Source organism: Pagrus pagrus (genome assembly GCF_965226575.1).
Source record: "Pagrus pagrus genome assembly, chromosome: 6".
In the NCBI taxonomy this organism is placed as follows: Eukaryota; Metazoa; Chordata; class Actinopteri; order Spariformes; family Sparidae; genus Pagrus; species Pagrus pagrus.
In genome coordinates, this window is record NC_140190.1 from 15,886,709 (window position 1) to 15,905,767 (window position 19,059).

The 19,059-nt window shown below is 41.9% G+C and overlaps 1 protein-coding gene across 2 annotated transcripts in view; it reads left to right on the forward strand.

The window, feature by feature from the left end:
* The window catches only part of xpr1a (xenotropic and polytropic retrovirus receptor 1a), a 93,116-nt gene that overhangs the window by 30,850 nt on the left and 43,207 nt on the right, over positions 1 to 19,059 (forward strand). The gene's annotated exons all lie outside the window — the stretch shown is intronic.

Genomic DNA, 19,059 nt, shown 5'->3' on the forward strand with positions numbered 1-19,059 from the left:
TGAAGTACAGTAATGGACTGCACATATGAGGCAAAACATGCTGTGACGTAACGCTGAAAGTTTGGTGAAGTGAATACGTTTGGTTATTGTACACTTGCTGTGGTGGAAAAGATGCTTTACACTCTTTAAACGTTCTTCATTAAAGTAAGCTCGTAGTTGTTTAAAACAAGTAGCAGACCAGACCAGAGTTCAGTGGCCAGCAGTGCTGAGTGTTGCTACTCAGCAGAGCAAAGATAAGGATGGCCTCTGGCTATAATTAATCTTTGGCCCTAGACGTCAAGTGATGCGTGATGATGGAAGAATGTAAACCAATAGTTTTTATTTTAGAAACCTGTTTGTGGAGATAAACAACTTTCTTTAGCTGCAGGCTTGAGACTTTATGATGTGCGGCTCTGTCTGTGTGACTGTGGAAGCATATCTGGAGAGTCTGGGATGGAGCAGAGAATAATTCTTGCATGTCTGTGTTGTGATGAGTGTGTGTGCGCTCATGCCCAAATGTGTGTGTCTGTACAGTAATAGATTTTTCGGTGTTGTGCAACATGCCCCTCGCAGAGCTGCGACTCCCAGAGCTCTGTTCCAGCTGAGCGGTCTTGATGTGGATGGGAGTATGTTGTGATTCTCTCCTTGAGCGACAAAGACATAACACACAGTCACTGAGTGTGTGCATGACCGAGCCACATCTGTGTGTGTGTGTGTGTGTGTCTGTGTGTGTGTCTGTGTGTGTAACCCTGTGTGTAAGAGTCGGCTTCAGGCACAGAGATCTGTTTCAGACATTTGTTGACTTTGTTTTTGACTGCAGTAGGTGTTAAAGGAGATTTATTATTGAAAATGTTCTATGAAATGTGATTTTTGGGAATGCTCACTGGCTTTGTATCTATGTATGGGTTTCTATTGGTGTTGCTCGTTCCTAAATTGTACATTTAATAACATTATAGACAGGCTAGGTGATTGGGGGGGAATGAGGGGAGACACCATTACACTTGTTAGCAAAATGACCAAAATGCATCCTTCTTGTTAACACGCCATCCCCCTCCCTCCCTAGTGGCAGAGAGAGTGCAGGGGGAGAGGGGTTGTTTGCCTGACTCATTGATCCTTTATCTGACTGAGGTTTGTGCACGTTAGAAGATCACGACCATGGCTCTGAAATATCAGCAGCCTCACTGTGCATCCACCCACAAATCCATTTTGCTGTCTTGGGACTGAAGTAGCAGACAGATTAGTAATTGTGCCTTTTTCTCTCAGAAGTCTCTCTGTCAGTTTCATCTTGGGTCTGTCATATTCTCTGAACTATGTTCTATAAATACTCAGATCATTCCAAAGCGTCTGTTCTTCTGAAAGCACATCCCCAGACCAAGACACCTTTGAAACCCATTTTTTGGGGGAAGACATGACTACAGATATAGTTTTTACTATAGGGTAGGGCCACCCCTCTGTTGAAAATTAATAAATCACCTACTGACACGTCTTTTTCTGTGACAACATATGAGCTGTGTCTCTCCATTGAGTGCTGTCTCCAGAGGCTGTTAGCCATGCTAGGCGAGCTCAACGTGTATGATAAATCATTTCCTGTCTCAGGTCTGAGCTGTACTCATGGGTCACTGCACTGCCTCTGTCAGCCTGTCGCATGATAGGTGAGGTTGTCTTATGAATAGAGACGGGATCAATCAGTCAATAGGAAATCATACCGTGTCATCCATCTGGTATGGTTGTGACGTTTCAACATTCGCCACTCAATCAAATTGATTTGTGAGCTTTTCACACTTTTTTTTTACTCAGCCAAGCAGCCAACTGCAAAGAAAGAAGTATGAGCAATGGACTTTAGAAGAAATCTCTGAATATATCAGACAGTGTCCCTTTTACTGTTTTTATGGGGAAGAGAGAGAGGCTGTAATGAAAACAGAAGTAGACGCAGTCAAACAGCGTTATTAAACCCTGTGTGCTCTCTCCTGTGGCTGACATTTTGTTGACTTTTCATAAGAGAAACAAGATTAGCAGGTGTTATAAAATCCAAGCTTACTGCAGCACTTTCTTCTCACATCGACTAGACTCAATCTGTCAAATCTGATTGAATTGAAACTGGGGCAGAATGATAGTGAAAAAATTGACTTTTTTTTTGCTGTAGTGTGGATATAACACTTTCTTTCACTAATTCTCACAAACACTTGCAGACAAAAGGTAGCAGAGCTGCTGCATTTTGGATTAATTTTGACTTTGCTGTCTTAACCAAGGACACTTTGACATGTGAACATGAGGGATCAAACCTCCAACGATGCAGTTCATGACCAACCCGCTCATCTCGTGAGCCATAGCCTCCCATTTTTCCCACATCACTTCTTTAGAAATAAAATAAACAGCAGATGTTTGGCTTTTTAGCTCATTTTAAAGTGCCAAAATATTCAACACTTGGCAGCTTGTTTTTTTACTCATTTTTTGTTTTGTATGTGCAGCAAGTCCTCACAATTGAGGAATCTGGAGCAGGGGATTGCATTCACGAATTAATCATTTCAACTTAAGAAACCAGTAACCAAAAAGTAATTAAATGTGCCTAAATCACATTTTTTATCTCATGAAATAGACTAATTTTTAAAAAATGCATACATTGTGATATTAAATATATTTCAAGCCAATTTGAAACCTTGATCATTTAATTAAATCTGTTAGTGGAAGCCTGATTATGTTTTGATTCAAGAGTGTATCCCACCTTTCTCTCTCCCTCTGTCTGCAGCCTCATTCATTACAAAAAGCAGCATTTTTGGTATTCAGAGGATGTCTCCCTTTGCCTGAGGGAGACGGTTAACTGTGTAACTACTTGCTCACCCACTCTGCTCTCTCTTTGGACACCCTGCTGTACCTGATAGAGCTGTTTAATAGATAGACACAACACTGAACAGGCAGCACTTCAAAGCCTCTTTCAGGGCCTTGCATATATATCTTTGTCAGGGTGTTGGACTGTAGCTACACGTAGCCTACAACATTAAACAAATATGTTCATGTTCATGGTTAGATCTTTCCGTAAGCGCATAATTGTCTCTCATGCTGTGTTATGTTACAGTGCTAGCGTGGCTTTTCTTTAAATGGACATTCACCCCAGAAAGCCTCTGAGGAAACATTCCACAAAAGATGCACTTCTTTCAGCACCATTTTAGGCAAATTAATCATTCAGTTTCTATAAAATGGATTAACAGTAATTAAGAGAGCTTGTTGCAAACTGACACATGCACATTATGGTGGCTCCACTGCTGCGTATGACCCTTTACTCCTCGTTAAGATCCTTTGTTCTCATTCCTCGGTCCCTCCATTGGTCCTCGTGTAATTGTAATTAAAACACGGCTGCCCCTGTGCTGTGAGGAGCCAATGAAACACAACAGAGAGAACAGCTGGTCGGATCTCTGGTTCCTCCTGTTCCAACCATTAGAATGAGTTATGCCACAATCTAATTCAATTAGTCTGTTGATTATTACAGAGATCTGAGAACAATGGCCGGAGATAATAAACACACAGCTTTAACAGGAGTCTTTGTGTATGTCATACGATCTCCAGCAATGTTGATGAGCTCTACATGCCATACATGCCTAAATTGATATTATGGAGCCTGGAGGCAGAGGATGTTTCACACTGTAAGTCATTCACTTGCTGCCTCAGTCATCCATTCATTCATTCCGTCCTCCATTCTGCTTTTCTGTAAATGGCCAGTCAGTTACTGTGATGGTATCTGTACTGTGCTCAATAAGGTGGAGCTGTGGGAAGATGGCAGTGATGGCACTGCTGGATGCACACAGGGAGTAAGGGTGGGGCTCCTGTTTAGTACCATGAACACACACACACACACACACACACACACACACACACACACACACACACACGAAGGAGAATGGGGTGCTACGTTATTGACTTACAGCGTAGGGGACCAGAGAATGGATTTTCCTCTGAATCACGAGGTCAGGATGTCAGAGATGAATGAATCAGACCCCAAATAAACTATGATGAATGGATGGTTTCTCATGTTACTTTTCTACATTGTATAGTAAAGCTCCTCCTTCATTAAATGTCCACCGTATTTACACAAACTGGCTTGGCTGTCAGTTTCCTCATCCCTTTAGGGATTTTTATGTTTTTATGCAGTCAAATCAATAACAGTATAAAAGCAGCAGTGTGAGATAAGATGCTTGCAGTGCTTCTTCTTGTGGTCAGTAGCTCTACCATTTCCATAAAAAATAAATGTCATTGCCAAAATGTTTATGCACCCTTCCATATGTTTGTCAGATCTCATCAGTACTGTGTTGTACTGTATTGTGTTGAAATAAGGCATCCACTTTCATTGAAGGAGTCCTAACCTGTTCCTTAAAGATTTAAATAAGGATGTGTCTTAGTACCAAAACTTTTGACCTTGTAAGATGTTTAAACATGTTTTCCAAATGTGTTTTGTCACTAGCCATCATTGCAGCCATGTCTCATTCAACCCACAGCCCAGAGACTGATAATCTCATTGTACAGCACACTGAAATGAAAATATGTTGCCGGTTATCTGTGTTATACTGGGCATGAAACTGCTGAAATAATGATGTTTGGGTATCAGTGTGATTCATATATGTACACATCATTAATCTGCTGAAACACATACCAGTGTGTCTGGTTTGGGGGCTAACCAGTCAAGGCCAGACCAGACCATGTTTGTGTTTGAGTGATCTTGTGTAACTGGTAGCGGTGATCGGAGTGGGAAGAGAGAACAGTGCCAGTCTTTTCCTCAAATATCAGTATAAAACCACCACTCAAACTTTACTGTTATATGAAGGAGAGGAAAGACTACAGACAGGAGGAATTCTTCTCCATAGAGCCAGATGGATGTATGGATGGATGGCATTGATGTTTCACTCTGTTTCTCATTGAGCCAGAACAAAGCAACTACAGAGCCAGATGTTCATTTTCCCATCAGACACCTGTACCCTCACAGTTGCCTTGCCTCTGCTATGCGGCCTGTGAGGCTTTTGTTCCCACGCTTCCTCCGGACAATATTGTCTCCCTCTCACCTGCCTCTTCATGGCTTTGATTACAAGACAATGAACAGAACAGTAAAACTGGACCTTTTTTCAACTCTGCCAGCAAACCACTTAACACTTCCTAATGAATATTTTTGTGTTTGTGTGTGAGCCATTGTACCTAATCTGTTTAATAAAAGTGGCAACATGAATAATTACCTCAGCTACACCTTTTAGCCAGCACTTATTCCACTATTTTCGATTGTTGTCCACAATGCTTGCTCGCCCGCCATTTTAGGTTAGTTGAAGGCTGCTAGCCAGTGTGATACAGTGCTGATTATTATTCTGCTGGCGTATATGATGGAACAGCAGCTGTTATTACTGTTGTTTGTTCCCCTCGGAGTCTGTCCTCGCCCCCCTGTGCGGAATAGCTTTCTGATTTCTGTAATTTTCTTGCTTTGGCATGTTGATTATTGAGGTTTTTTGTTCAGCCAGTCTTGCAAAAATATAGATGCATCTGTTTTTCTTTTAAATAATGCTGTTTACATGGCCTTTTCCAAGCCGTTGGATCAGTTTGCTGTCTTCATATGAATCTTTTCTTTGTGATTTATTTGTGTTGTTGCTCATCAAGTATACAAGTGATAATGAAATAGCAGTGTCCACACTAGAATAAAGTATTTATTATGAAGAACCTTGGATGCATCTCCAGTAGATAAATAAATTAGTACATACATGTATACAGTCTTCTCATCCACAACAGCTCAAGGATACATGCAGAGCAAACACCCGGGCAGCCAGGCTGAGAAACGACTTTGTGTATGGTTAGACAACAAGCAGATGCTGGAAGCATGGCAGGAGGTCAGGCAGGCACTCAGAAGGTGAGAAAGGCAATGGTTGGAAGGAGACAGATGGACAGGCAGACAGACAGGTAGACAGGCATGAGGGTTCAGCAGGACAGTTCTGCGGCAGCCAGGGTCTCCCACCAGCGTACATTATTGATGGGATCCTTGACAAGCTGCTGCTCACTTCCAAGTGCTAATTGTTGGGTTTTTGTTGGGGGTTGGTTCTTCTTTTTTTTTTTTTTTAGTATAATCTCAGTGCCACCTAGTAGATATCGAGAAGATTCAAGTCAAATGAAATCAAATGGAGCAACACTGAAGTACAACAGCTGTAAGTGAGTAGGAAAGAAATAACAGACAGACTGATTGAGATCTTTTGGTGCTTTGAGGCGGACAGACTCTTCTGTTGCTGCTTTTGCTCCTCACCATCAATATTTCTGGGAGAAGAAAAGACACCTGAGGCTCCTTATCCAGTGGAGATTGTAAGTCCACAATAGACTGCCATGGCATCAAGATCTTTTGCAAATTTGACACCTAATTGCCATTTAAACAGGACATTTCTTGAGCTTGAGCTGTCATATCCATAATCAAGCTTACAGAATGGGTTTTCCTTCGTTCTAGCAGGTTTAGCTTCCAGAGTGGATTTAAACCAGCGTTCGTCTTACAAAGCAGTGAACGAGAGAGGTGGCAGTGGATTGTGAGATTGGTCCTTTGATGAGGCTTCTAACGGTATTAGAGGGGAGGGAAGCAGGGGGGTCAGGGTCAATACAAACCTAGGATCACTATCTCAAGGTCAGGGACTAATCGAACTGAGGTAATGAAGAGTGAAAAGGTGATAGGTAATTGGATGCGGATGGGGATGAGGGAGAATGGCCAGCGCTCTTTCGTTTAGTGTTTGAAGTGATGATTATGAAAGATGAAAAAAGAAGGAAAAGGTTGGAAAACAATGATAAATGGTTTGAATGGGATTGTCAATGGCCGGTCTGGAACAGAAAGAGATAGAAACAGAGAGAGAGAGAGATCCTTCAGGCAGCAGACAGACAAACAGACTGAGTGGGAGGTCCCTGGGCTCATCTCCAATGCATGTTGCCCTGCATTAACACTACAGCCATCCCGCAAGAGGAAGACAGAGAGAGAAAGAGAACCTTGATAGATGAAAGTCTTCCATCCATCCATCCATTATTCATCGTTGAATTAGATCTCGCCTGAATGAAGGAGAGGAAAGAGGAGGAGGGGGAGAGAAGGAAAGGTATGGGCTGTTTTAAGGGAGGGGGTCTGGATAGCCACTGTTGTGGTGATGGGAAAGGGTGAGGAGTTCAGATGAGGATGTGGATCCAGCAGGGGTGGTATTTTTAGATATTGGGCATTTTACAGGAGACTGGGTGGATAAGATTTCCACTGGTGCAAATGCAGTGTTGGGTAAAAGGATTTGAGGTGTAGAGAAAAGAGGGTAAAGAAAGGGCAGAGATGGTAGGGGCTGGGGGGCAAGTGTAGGAGAAATGATGATGATGTGTTTCTGGAACATGGAGAAGGGTGAAGGAGAGGTTAGTGATACTTAGAGTTGAGATGACTTCGTCAATGTCTAGCTTTGTGGCCCGAGTTTTTGCGTTGTCAACCCTTCTTCACGGGCCACGGCCTTCAGCCAATTGAGCTTACTGATGTGGCGGCAGAGCCTATCAGTGGCAGAAATCACCCTGATTGGCTGTTCATCTTATTCATCTTGGCGATTCAGTGCATGAGAAGAGAAATGGAGGCAAACGACTTAAGTCAAGAGGGCACACAGAGACTGATTTTATACGGATCATTCCAATACACAAATATTTTCCCAACCACATGACCGCCTGGAATAAAGCAACTGAAGATCAACTGATGAGCATGATTCAGAAGGTCTTGTAAGACATTACAGAGACACATTATGGCAATGACTGGTGAAGACACTGCAGTCCTAGGTCTTCCAGTTTCCTTTGTTGAATAACAAATTCAGACTAACGCTGGCTGCATGAATGAGTTATTTCCATGTTAGCCGTCGATTGTAGTCTTTGTGGTGTGTTCAAGTGCACTTTTTCGGAAAAAGACGGGCGATGTAAGGTGACTCAAAAGTCGACCTGCCCCTTCTAGCTCTCTCATGTCAGTTTGCTGAGTGTGGACCTTTAAATGTAGTTACGAGGGCTTCCAATGGTTATGAATCCTGTTGTCAACAACTTGTCATTCCTGCGCCTCTCTACCAAATGTATGACTGCTTACATATGTGTGTGCACATCTGTTTAGGCCTTGGCAAACATCTCCTGATCTCCATACCTTTTGAACATGCTGGCGCTCGAATGTGGATGACAGGAACAGCCTGTGATCGCCACATCTTCAAAGATGGACAGAGGCTTAACACTAATTCTTCAGATAAACACTAAATAGTATTCTCAGACAGCGAGTGTTTACTCCAATGAGAATACAAGCTCAATAAAGGTTAAATAAACAGAAAGCATAGATCATATGTTCTGGCTGTTTGCCAGGCACAGAACTGGAGATCATATACATAGAGCACCAGCAGTGATCTCAACAATTTAAAGCATGGGAGGCATGTGAATGTAATGAGACCCATCTCTATTCATTAGAAATCAGCTGCCAAGGTCTCAGGGGTTTGGTGTATTTGTTTAGTATTAACAGGACTTCCCAACCATAATCTAACCTCTGTTATGACGCAAGTTATTGTTTTTAATCGGTGATGAGAAGCCTAATCACTCGCTTTGGCTGTCTGCCAGCAAATCAGCCAGACTCTACTGAGTGGAACCAATCAGTCACAGCTGACCGCGTGGCATTTATCTAGCAAAGCTTCACACAAGGCTGTTCTGATGGATTAATTGCAATAGTTTTATTAATCGACTGCAATGCACGGCTGAAACTAGAAAAAAAAAAACTTAGCAATGATTTGCAATTTGTAGATTTGGATGTCAGGCATATGGCATCTGTCCTGTATGCAAAGATTAAAGATCAGCAGTGTGAGTAATAGAAAAGAGCAATGCAAAGCAGGGAGGTGATGATGGATGGGCCGAAAGAAGAATAGAGACATGTGACCTTGTCTCTGCTGTGTGTGTTTTGATGTTTTTATCTTCTCACACTGCAGCTCTCCGCTGCACTCGCATACAACTGACTGTAGACACCCACATACACACACACCAACACAAACACAAACTTGCACACAGAGACTCTCACACACAGGCACATAAGGAGCTGTGTGCTACAGGGGGTGTGGGTGTGATTGTGAGCTATAGGTGATGACAGCGGGGCCATATGCCGATTTATTTCTGGGGGTTTTGGCACTGCAATTAGAGTACAACCAATGAAATCACTTATTACACAGTGTCCATCCACTAAGCACTCAGTTTTTCTATTAAATTTTGCATGGAAATGATAAAACCTTCATTGCTCTACAACAGCTTTAATTCTGTTATTTAGATAAATTCTCTGTGCTAGGATTGGGCAGCTGGTACATGTGTTACAATTCAAATGGTATATTTTTCATCGATGTGTCTGCAGTTTTTAATGGTCGAGTGATACATGGTGATGGTATGTGCGTGGGTTTGTACATGTTAGTGGGAGAGTAGGGCGTTGGAGAAGACACAGTGTCCTTCACTGTACCAGTTTGCTGCACCGTTGGTCTCTCTGGAGAAACGGCCAGAACCTGGCTCAGATTGGCTCAGAGGAACGAAAACGCGGTGAAAATGTACCAATCACATGAAGCTCATATGAGGCTGTCTCCTCATCTCTGTCTTGCTGTATTGACTCTCAGCTGATTGTCGACACAATCACAGGCCTCAGCACTACACCTGGCAGCAGAAGGATCTATTTCAGTCATGATATTTGATGGAAACATTTCTCTAACAGCACAGAGTTTGACTTTAAATTGAGTCTGGCCCCAGGGGGGTCGGTGCCTGGTGTGCATGGGTGTGTGTTTGTGTGTATGGAGGGTGGGTTTCAGAGGTGGCATATTTGTGTTTGCAGTGGTCTCCATATGTTTTATCCTCAACCTTTCTGCCCATGGGCAAAACCAGAGACAAACACTCAGAGAAAGATGGTGGGCAGGCAGACAGAGGAGCATTGAGGGCTGAGAATGACAGATAAAATGAGAGAGGAGCATGAAAGAGAAAAGAGAGGTGACATTGGTGGTAATTGGAGGAAAGGAAGAGAAAGCCTCAGGGAGCTTCCTTCTCCAAACGTTATATCTCTCACATAAAAAGAGTGTCGAAAAAAAGAACTGGAGGCAGAAAAGACCATGAGAGCCTGGCTGAAGCTTTTTTCATTTGCTTATTCAATCAATTCAGTTCAAAGTACATTTTAACTGCTTTCCAAAGATGGCAGCAGTAAGTCGTCGTAATTTAAGTTTAATACATTTGAGGTCAGGGGATGGCTCCTTCAGAGGGCAGAAGAATATTGGTCGAGATATAATTTCTCCTCTTATTTACAGTATATAACCTTCCTCTAATCCAGAGACAAGAGCAGAGAGAGATATCAATAATTCACTGCTATTGTTCCCGCCCGGACAGCCCGTCTGTTTTTATATTAAACGTTGAATTATTAACAGTGTGTGAGATTGGAAATATGGTGACTCTTCCTCCTGATGCACATGAGTCTTCAAAAACTGTCCTGTCACTCACTGGCAGCCACAGGAGTGCTAAAAAACAGGACATTTGCAAAGTACATTGCAAGTGTTGTCTTTTCCTGGTTTTAAAGGTTGCATTACAGTAAAGTGATGTCATTTTCTAAACCTACCAGGCTGTTTTACCTGTTCTAATACTAACTCAGCCATTCCATCCACATTACTTGCTATTATTTATCAAAAAAAAGTTTGCTGTGTTAATGTTTTGTGAAAGTACCAATAGTCATCCCTACAATATTGTCACAATATCAATGTAGAGGTGTTTGGCCAGAAATACTGTGAATGGGGATGTAGTTTTGTTTCATTTTGCTTTGATAAGCCAGCACCCATTAATCAGGTGTTAAGTCTCTGTAACGCTCAATGTCATAACGTTACCGGACTTACTGTACAGATTGTAAAGCCCATTGAGGCAATGTGATTGTGATTTTGGGCTGTATAAATAAAATTGATTGGATTTGATTTGACTAACTCCCTCAATGATCTTTGGCTGCGAGCCATCCTTGGGCATGGCAGCAGGGTGTTTGTTCTTAATGTAGTTCAGCATAGTTCTTGAAGTACTACCAAACTAAAGAGTAGCATCATACATTTTAACTTGTTCAACATGTTCCCACACTGAGCTTCGTTTAGCGTGTCTCACTTTTTATTACAGTCTACTCCGTTAGCAGACAGTGTTTCTTCAATTAATGGCATCCCTAATTTTGATATTTGATTTTGTTGCCCATTCCTAGCATTTATAAAGTGCTTTAGAGGATCTATATATTGCAATGTTATTTAAAGGCCATGTTGCCCAGCCCTAGGTGTATGTTATAATAGAAACAAGTGTGGGGATTAGATACAGCAAGACAACTTCACTCTTACCACACACACACACTCATTCAATATCTGAAACTTCTGTCACTGACTTTAAAGTCACCATGTCAGGACCGTTATTGTTCATCATTCTTAGCAGTTCCTCTTAACCGTCCCTGCTGCCATATGCCGCCTCAGGGAATATGCATATTTCATATCCTCCTCAACATGTGACTAATGTATTCACTATGTACGTTAATAATAACCAATGACTTCAGTGCTGGCAGGGTTGAGTCACTCTTAGGGCCGTGTCCTTTGTATACATTACATGTATACTGCATATTTGTGCCTGATGGTATTTTCTCAGACTTCCCGTCATGGCTGTCATATAAATATGTGTCCGCCTGACCTACAACCAGCTGTATTATAAAAAAGACACTCCTCAGTAGCTTTCCTGCAGAAACAACAGTTTGTCTCTGTTTTGCATTTTGTCCTTGGGGCAAACCGCACGACTTCTTCTTGACAAGTGCCATCTGATAATTAGGCCTCATAATCACCCTATTAGTATGCAGCTCAATTGAGCAGAGAACAGCTTATTGTTCCCCCGGCATGTGCAGCAGCCATTTGTAAGAGGATTATTGTAAATTTCTTGTTGGGGTTTTTATGACAACGAATCATATGTGTAATGACTTAAACTGCTCTATTGTTAATCTCTGAAAGCATTTATTTTTAACGTAGCCAGGAAGCCCGGTTGCAAAACCCCTTGTTAGGAGGCTTTGTTATATTTTTGAAAACATAAAATTACTGGGAGTGGCACCATGCTCCAAAGTTGGTCTCACTGTAGGATTGCAACCTTATTTTTTGTACCTCTCTGTGGACACACAAAGCCGAGCTGAACTCTCTCCATCACAGTTACCATGGCACCAAAGAAAGAGACCAGAATCACTTGAGCCTTGTTTTGTTCCTGTGACATTCAGGATCCAAACACAATAACTGTAGGACATGTAGAACTAAGGGCTGGGGTGTTAGGTTGAATTTTAATACTGTCTCTCAAAGCATGTTGAGAACACAAACAAACAAGATGAAGAAACTACAGTTACTCTTGATAAACACATAAACACAATGGTAATGTGTTTTCCAGTGCTCCTGCCTGTCCTCCAGTGCTCCTGCCTGAGGACCTATGTAGAGTTGGATGATGCCATATACTATATACAGTGTGTGAAGTATTTTTGTTGGTACAGTAGGTATAATGATCATGACTCATGATCATTTCCATCGTGAACATTTTTGCAGACGTACAAGGAACTGAAAGTTATTTACAACCCTGGTTCCTAGAAAAGTTTTGACACTTTTCCGGAGCCCATGTTGTAATATCCTATTATGCAGTTGTGTGTTTCACAAAGTGGTGAAACATGATTATCTACTGTAGCAATTAACTGTACCACATAAAACAAAAAAGCCTCTGTTGTCATAGTTTTATCTCGAATAACATCCTCTACTTGTCAGACTTAAAAATGTGTGGTTTTCTACCATGCTTTCTGTTCTCAGTATGTAGTTGGTTTGCCTTGGCTGCACTTCCTTAGTGACTTGAGGTGTGTATAGTGTGTGTGCATTTGTGTATGTATGTGTGTACAACCCAGGTTAACAAGGAGCAGGTCAGATCTTCAAGGGTCGATTTGTCTGCTCTGAAAAAATACCAGCCAGATAGTGTTCGCTGCAGGGCTTTAGGAGGCTCAGTCAGTATGGTTCATCCACCCACCCACACACACACACACACACACACACACACACACACACACACGTTCACCACTCTGAAACCACAGAAATCTCCGACTCTGATTTGGTGGTCCGTTTACAGAGGGCAGATGAAGGGGATGAATGGGAATTCAGAGCCCCAGTGCTCACTGGTGGTTGACAGACAGTGGCTGCCTCTCCTCTACATGCTGCTCTTTAAACTCAGCTAGTATCTACCCCATGCTGCTGAGCGACACACACAGACTCTCACACATACCCCTGCACACACACACAACACAAATGCCACTCAAAACGGACGCTCTTCACTTTGTATGTCACACACGCATATTCTACGCAGCATGTGCACAAACAAACCACATGCACCATATGTTACCCAAACACCCCCCACAAAACCAACATGCATATGTATGTCTATACTTGTGAGGACCCTCACTAACATAATGCATTCTATAGATTTACCTGTCCAAAGGTCAGTTTAGGGAATGTGAAGAATTCAGGACCCAAAATATCTTAGCTCAACAAATAAAACACACTTGCATTAAATTGTCAATGGAAGGTCCGGTTAATATTCAGATGATGCTTTTTAAATCTTAAACCCCCCATCAGTAAGATTTATATTGAATATATAGCCAATATATACTAGGCTCACAATTTGTGACTGAAAGATACTACATTGCTTTTGAGTGCTTTTTAATATCCGTACTTGTTTTTGAACTGTTGTCATAAAATGATTCTTAAAACAAAAAATAGATAAATAAAAAGGGCACTTCCTGCTCATGTAAGTCATGTTAATGATACGACTCTCAAGCACCACAAGGTCAGTATGCTCCTAATCTGATTGAGTCAGGAAATTGCTCCTAATTTAATAATATCATGTATTGGATTCCTTCCTCCCTGCCTGGGCGGCAAAGGTAGAATGGGCAGTATGATGGCTCATTCATAAGTGAGAGTTACGGTACTACAATCAGGAATGGAGACAAGTTTCAATGGGGAATAAATCACATTCAGCTTTAGCCTGAATTACCTTTCCTAACAGCAATATGCAGTTTGGCCTAAGTTTACAATATGTTGGTATCTCGTTTGTGGTGTTGAATTTCGTGCTCTTTGAGAATAAGGAGTCTGCTTTAATTTCAGATAATCCTCACAGTAGTGAGAAAACAAGCCACTGCTCATTTCACACTACTTTGGATAGGATTGGGTTAATAATAGGATAGGTTTAAGGTTGCAATGTTGTGCTACCCAAATGCAATCTTGCCATGCCAGTGTAACATTAGCAAACAGCTAACATGTTAAGTACATGTGTGACACTAATGTGCTTGTTCATAGGAATGTATGTGGAGTCTTACATTGCTTCAGTGAGAAATATCTAAGATTACACAATTACTCTGCAGTCTTTCATTTAATCCTCACTTTTTTCTCTTATTCTCTTCCCTTTCTCTCGTATTTTGATACCATCTTTCATCCTTTCCCCTTTATTCTACTTCTCATATCTCCTTATTACATTCTTTAAGGCCTCAAATGCCTTTGTGTCCTCTTTTGTTGGCTTTCCTTTTCCATCTCATGCTACCTTTTCAACTTTTATTCTCTCTGCCACCCTGGTAAATGTCTCTGCATCTGTTCTTCCTTCACTTCTTTAGTTGTCCTCCTCCTTCTCTTCCCTTTTGTACTCCTTCCTTTTCATCCATCCAAATAGATTAAACATGTCATAGAAAGTTATTACACTCAGAGAGATATACTGAGTAAATCTGGAATATCAATGTGACTAATATTGAGTTATGCTGTTTATGGGATGTTCCTGGCTAATATCAGCTCTGCCTGACTGCAGAGTTTCCAGACACTGTGCCAAATTTCTTCTCCCTCTTTGTGGAAAATGCCTTGTTTCATGTCTGCTAATCTACGAGCTTCCTAATATCTGCACTGTTACAGAAATGTGTGTGTCAGTGGGTTTTTCTAAATGTTTTCCTCCTCACATTTCAGTTCATTTTGTCCTCAAAGTGAAGCTGTTTAGTGCGACTCTTATCGAGAGGCTGCAGCTGCTGTTGTGAGAATACCACGGCAGCCTAGAGGGACACCTTCACACAAATACACACACATGCGTGCACACACACACACACACACACACACACACACACACACACACACACACACACTCACATGCACACACACCTTGGTTTATCCACACCAAGCTGACTAAGGCATCCACTCCTAAACAAGCATGAATAATAGCATGTTGTTATATTTACCTCTAATCGCTGAGGGGTTCTCTTGAGCATTTCAAAGAGCGTCTCATTAATTGTACGCAAATTAAGTTACTCACTGCTAAAACATGTTTTGTAAGCATGTCCTATTCAAACAGTTCTATTGACAATGCAAGCTTCCCATCATCATTTACATGAGAATCAACATCATGATAGTTATCAATATTGTTGTTAATACAGGATTTGTGCTGCTAACATTACCGTTATTACACCTGATGTTTTAAATATGGTCTGGTGTTGCTTCTGAATTTGAGAGGAGGAGCCGTAGTGTACTCTATATAAATAGCATGCAAAATAGCAATATTGCACAAGTCTTTCCAGGATATATCATGATGTATCTCAGGCGACATACTCCATCTGATGGGTGATGATGTATTTCAAGCAACATCCAAGCTGGTGGTGTCCTGGCTATAACGTTACTTCGCTGACCCCCTCTGTTAATGGCATGGCCACCCTGTAGGTTAATGGATACTGAATTTTCTCCACCTCTACAGTGCGGCCTCGCTGCGTCTGCTATGGTTACTGTAGTGGAGCCTGGGCTCTTATTCTGCTTAGATTAATGGCCACAGCTTGGACTATTGACACAACACTTATCTTGTTTTTATGACTCGAGCGGCTGCTATCTATAAACCTTAGAGGCTCATGTGTGCACAGACATACACATAGGAACGCACACACGGACACTAACCTCTCTGTGGCTCCTGTGTACAGTTCAGTTACAGTTATACATGCCGTTCACTCTTTGTAACGCAATTGATGTTTCCAGCTCAGCCCTAATGGCTCGAGATAATGTGAGAAGGTGAGCAGGCCTTTTACACAGTGCAGACTGCAGAGAGACAGACAATGATATTCAATGCTCTGGAGATTTTTTGAACTGCTTATTGGCGTGATAATGCTGGTTTGTTGGTCGGATGCTACTTTCCTTTTCACTACATGTGTTCTTTTTAAAAACTTCTCTAAGTAAACCCTTTTTCTCCGGAAAATGCTCCTTTTACATTTAACCACCACAAGCTCTAAACTGACATTATCCTGCTCTTAACAACTATTATCAACTATTATATCTCTGTTTTTCTTGTCAAACCTGTTTTCAAGTGACCAATTCCAATTATCTAAGTATTACCAATTTCCTTTCAAGTACCACTTTGCAACTAATCTATACCACTACTCCAAAATACAACTATTCATGCAGAGCCGTTATTAAATGTTATATGTTTTTATTGACTCTTTACTTGTTGGAGTCATAGTTGGATATAAGCTCCTTTTCCAGCTTCTCTTTTTTCTACCCCAAATGAAGAAGTGGCGAGTTCTTTTCCAGAGAGAAAGCGTCGTCTTTTTCTCTCGCCTTCTGCTCAGGAACATGGGCCTCATCCAGGAGTTTAGGTGCCTGTAGGGTAGGAAGGGGCTCCTCCTCCTCCTCGTCATTCAGCTCATCAATGAGTTTTGGTGTCTCTGTGTGGAGGGCCTGACTGATCTCTTGCTCAACATTTGCTGATGTCTGTTCTGGTCCACCATCTCCTGGTGGAAACACTCCCTCTCAGAGGCATCTTGTGGCAGGAGCTTGCTCCCCAGCTTCATTTGTTGTTGGGGGCATCCTGTTCAGCCTTTAGCATTTGGATCTGCTCCTGGTTCTTTGACACCCTTTCAGCATGAGACTTACTTTCTGTCTCAAGTTGCTTCTGTTTCATACCTCTGGCATAAAGCTTGCAGTCTCTCAAGCTCACTCCTTGTTTCCTCCTTTACCTCATGCATCAACAACAAACTGAGCAAACTGTATTCGTGTTTCTTCCCGTAAATGGTCTAGTTGGATCCTCAGTGTTTGCTCCTCGGATCACTCAGCTCTCTCTTTTCTCAGCAGTCTCGGCAACCATTAGATGGATTGTTATGTTCCCCTGATAATGCAATTTACCAGCTTTGGTAATCCCTTAATGTTTCATTTGGCACAGACATGAAGTTAAAAGTTTAATGTATTCAGAACTTTGTTTTTTTTACCAAATCTCTGCAGAGTTCAAAGCCCGGATGAGAAGGACTTTCAAACACCAGAAACAAACAAACATAGAGAAAGACACCAGCTTGTTACATGCAGTTACAGAGAAGGTGCACCATGCTCTGTGTATTGGTAATGCTTGTATTGTTATGCAGCTTTGCAGCAGATCAGAGGGAGAGAGAATGAGAACGAGCGGATGAGATGTCCCTGTAGGCTTCGCTTCCTCTGTACCTGGAGGATCAAACACAAAGAGTGAACCGAACATCACAGCAACCGTCAGCCACAGTTAGGCTAACAGATTGCCTTGCCTAAACTTATGTCTGTCAAAGTGAGGGCGATAATGTGTGTTTATGTGTGTGTGTGTGTGTGTGTGAGAGTGAAGCAGCAAGAGAAGAGAGGAGTTGGTGCAATAGAAACTATTACACTTACACCACACAAGTGAACCTACCTTAATCTCTGTTGAGGTGCCTCTGTTGGCAGGCATATATTGTTACGCACACAGGCACGCACGCGCACGCGCGCGCGCACACACACACACACACACACACACACACACACACACACACACACACACACAGGGTAATAATATGCTCTAATAGACCTGTATTTTCATCTGTTGGATCCAAATAGCTTATGATGCAAGCTGCTGAGTCCCACCAGACTAAAGTGGAAATAGTCCAATATCTCGTTATGTTTTTAAAAATTGAATATGTTCAGTGTTGTGCTGTTTTACACTTCACAGCTCAGAGAACATCTTTTTCCACAGGGATAGGTTAGTTTAAATGGTATTTGGTCCGTTTTAGGAAGAAATGGTAAAATGTAGATTGAGGCAGATAAGAAGAGCACAAATAGTCCTCTGGATACTGCAACACTTCAGAAAATAAAATTTGATTTCAATAATAACCTCTCTGTGCAACAGACATAATTGGATTGAGGAGAAGCAGTGATTGCTTTATTGAGTCACTAATGGAGATCCATAGAAACAAAACAGAAATCACTTCACTAATTGAATTTCTGTGACTTGTAGATAAGTTGTCTGAATGACAAACCTAGAGCTGGTATTTATAGCAGCAATATGAAGACACAAGTGTCCACATACAGTATATGCTGTTTATTTGTCTTTAGCTCAGGTAGAAATGATGTGCTGAAGGCCATTAGGTGGGTTTCAACCTCTTGGATCCACAGATGGCACCCAGACAATTGGCCATTCACCGAGTTGGTTGGCCGTGATAATAGCTCCCCGCTGAACAGCAGCTGCTTGACATCAGTCACGATTGGCTAAGGTGGGAGTTGATGCTTGTGATTGGTTGATGGTGGTTAGATACAGGCTGCTGATGCTAGCCGCCTGGTTGCCTGGATACAGCCATCCCTCACTGTGTTAGTGGCCTTGGCAAAGTGACGGACAGCATAAGTGCTCTGCAGAGGAATTTGTCAATCTGTTGATTCTGCTGAGAATCTCTTCATCTGCCTTTGTAATGTATCTGTATCGTTCTCTGAATCTCTACATCTCACTTGTTCTCATCCCCTTTTTCTCTTTATGACTGTCTGCATTTGTCATCATATTGACCCATTAGTTTGAAGAACATTAATAGTGCAGTATAGGCAAATAAATGGTAAACAAACTGCATTTATAGAGCGCTATTCTAGTCTTACTGACCAACACAAACCCGCTTTCGCCCATTCAGACCCACATTCAATTGCTCAGAGCAGAGGCCCACAAGCAAGTCAACAAAACAAGTTGTGATATTAACTCAAGACACTAGTCTTTTTATCCTGCTGGTACTGGGGCTAAGTACAGGGGTATTGT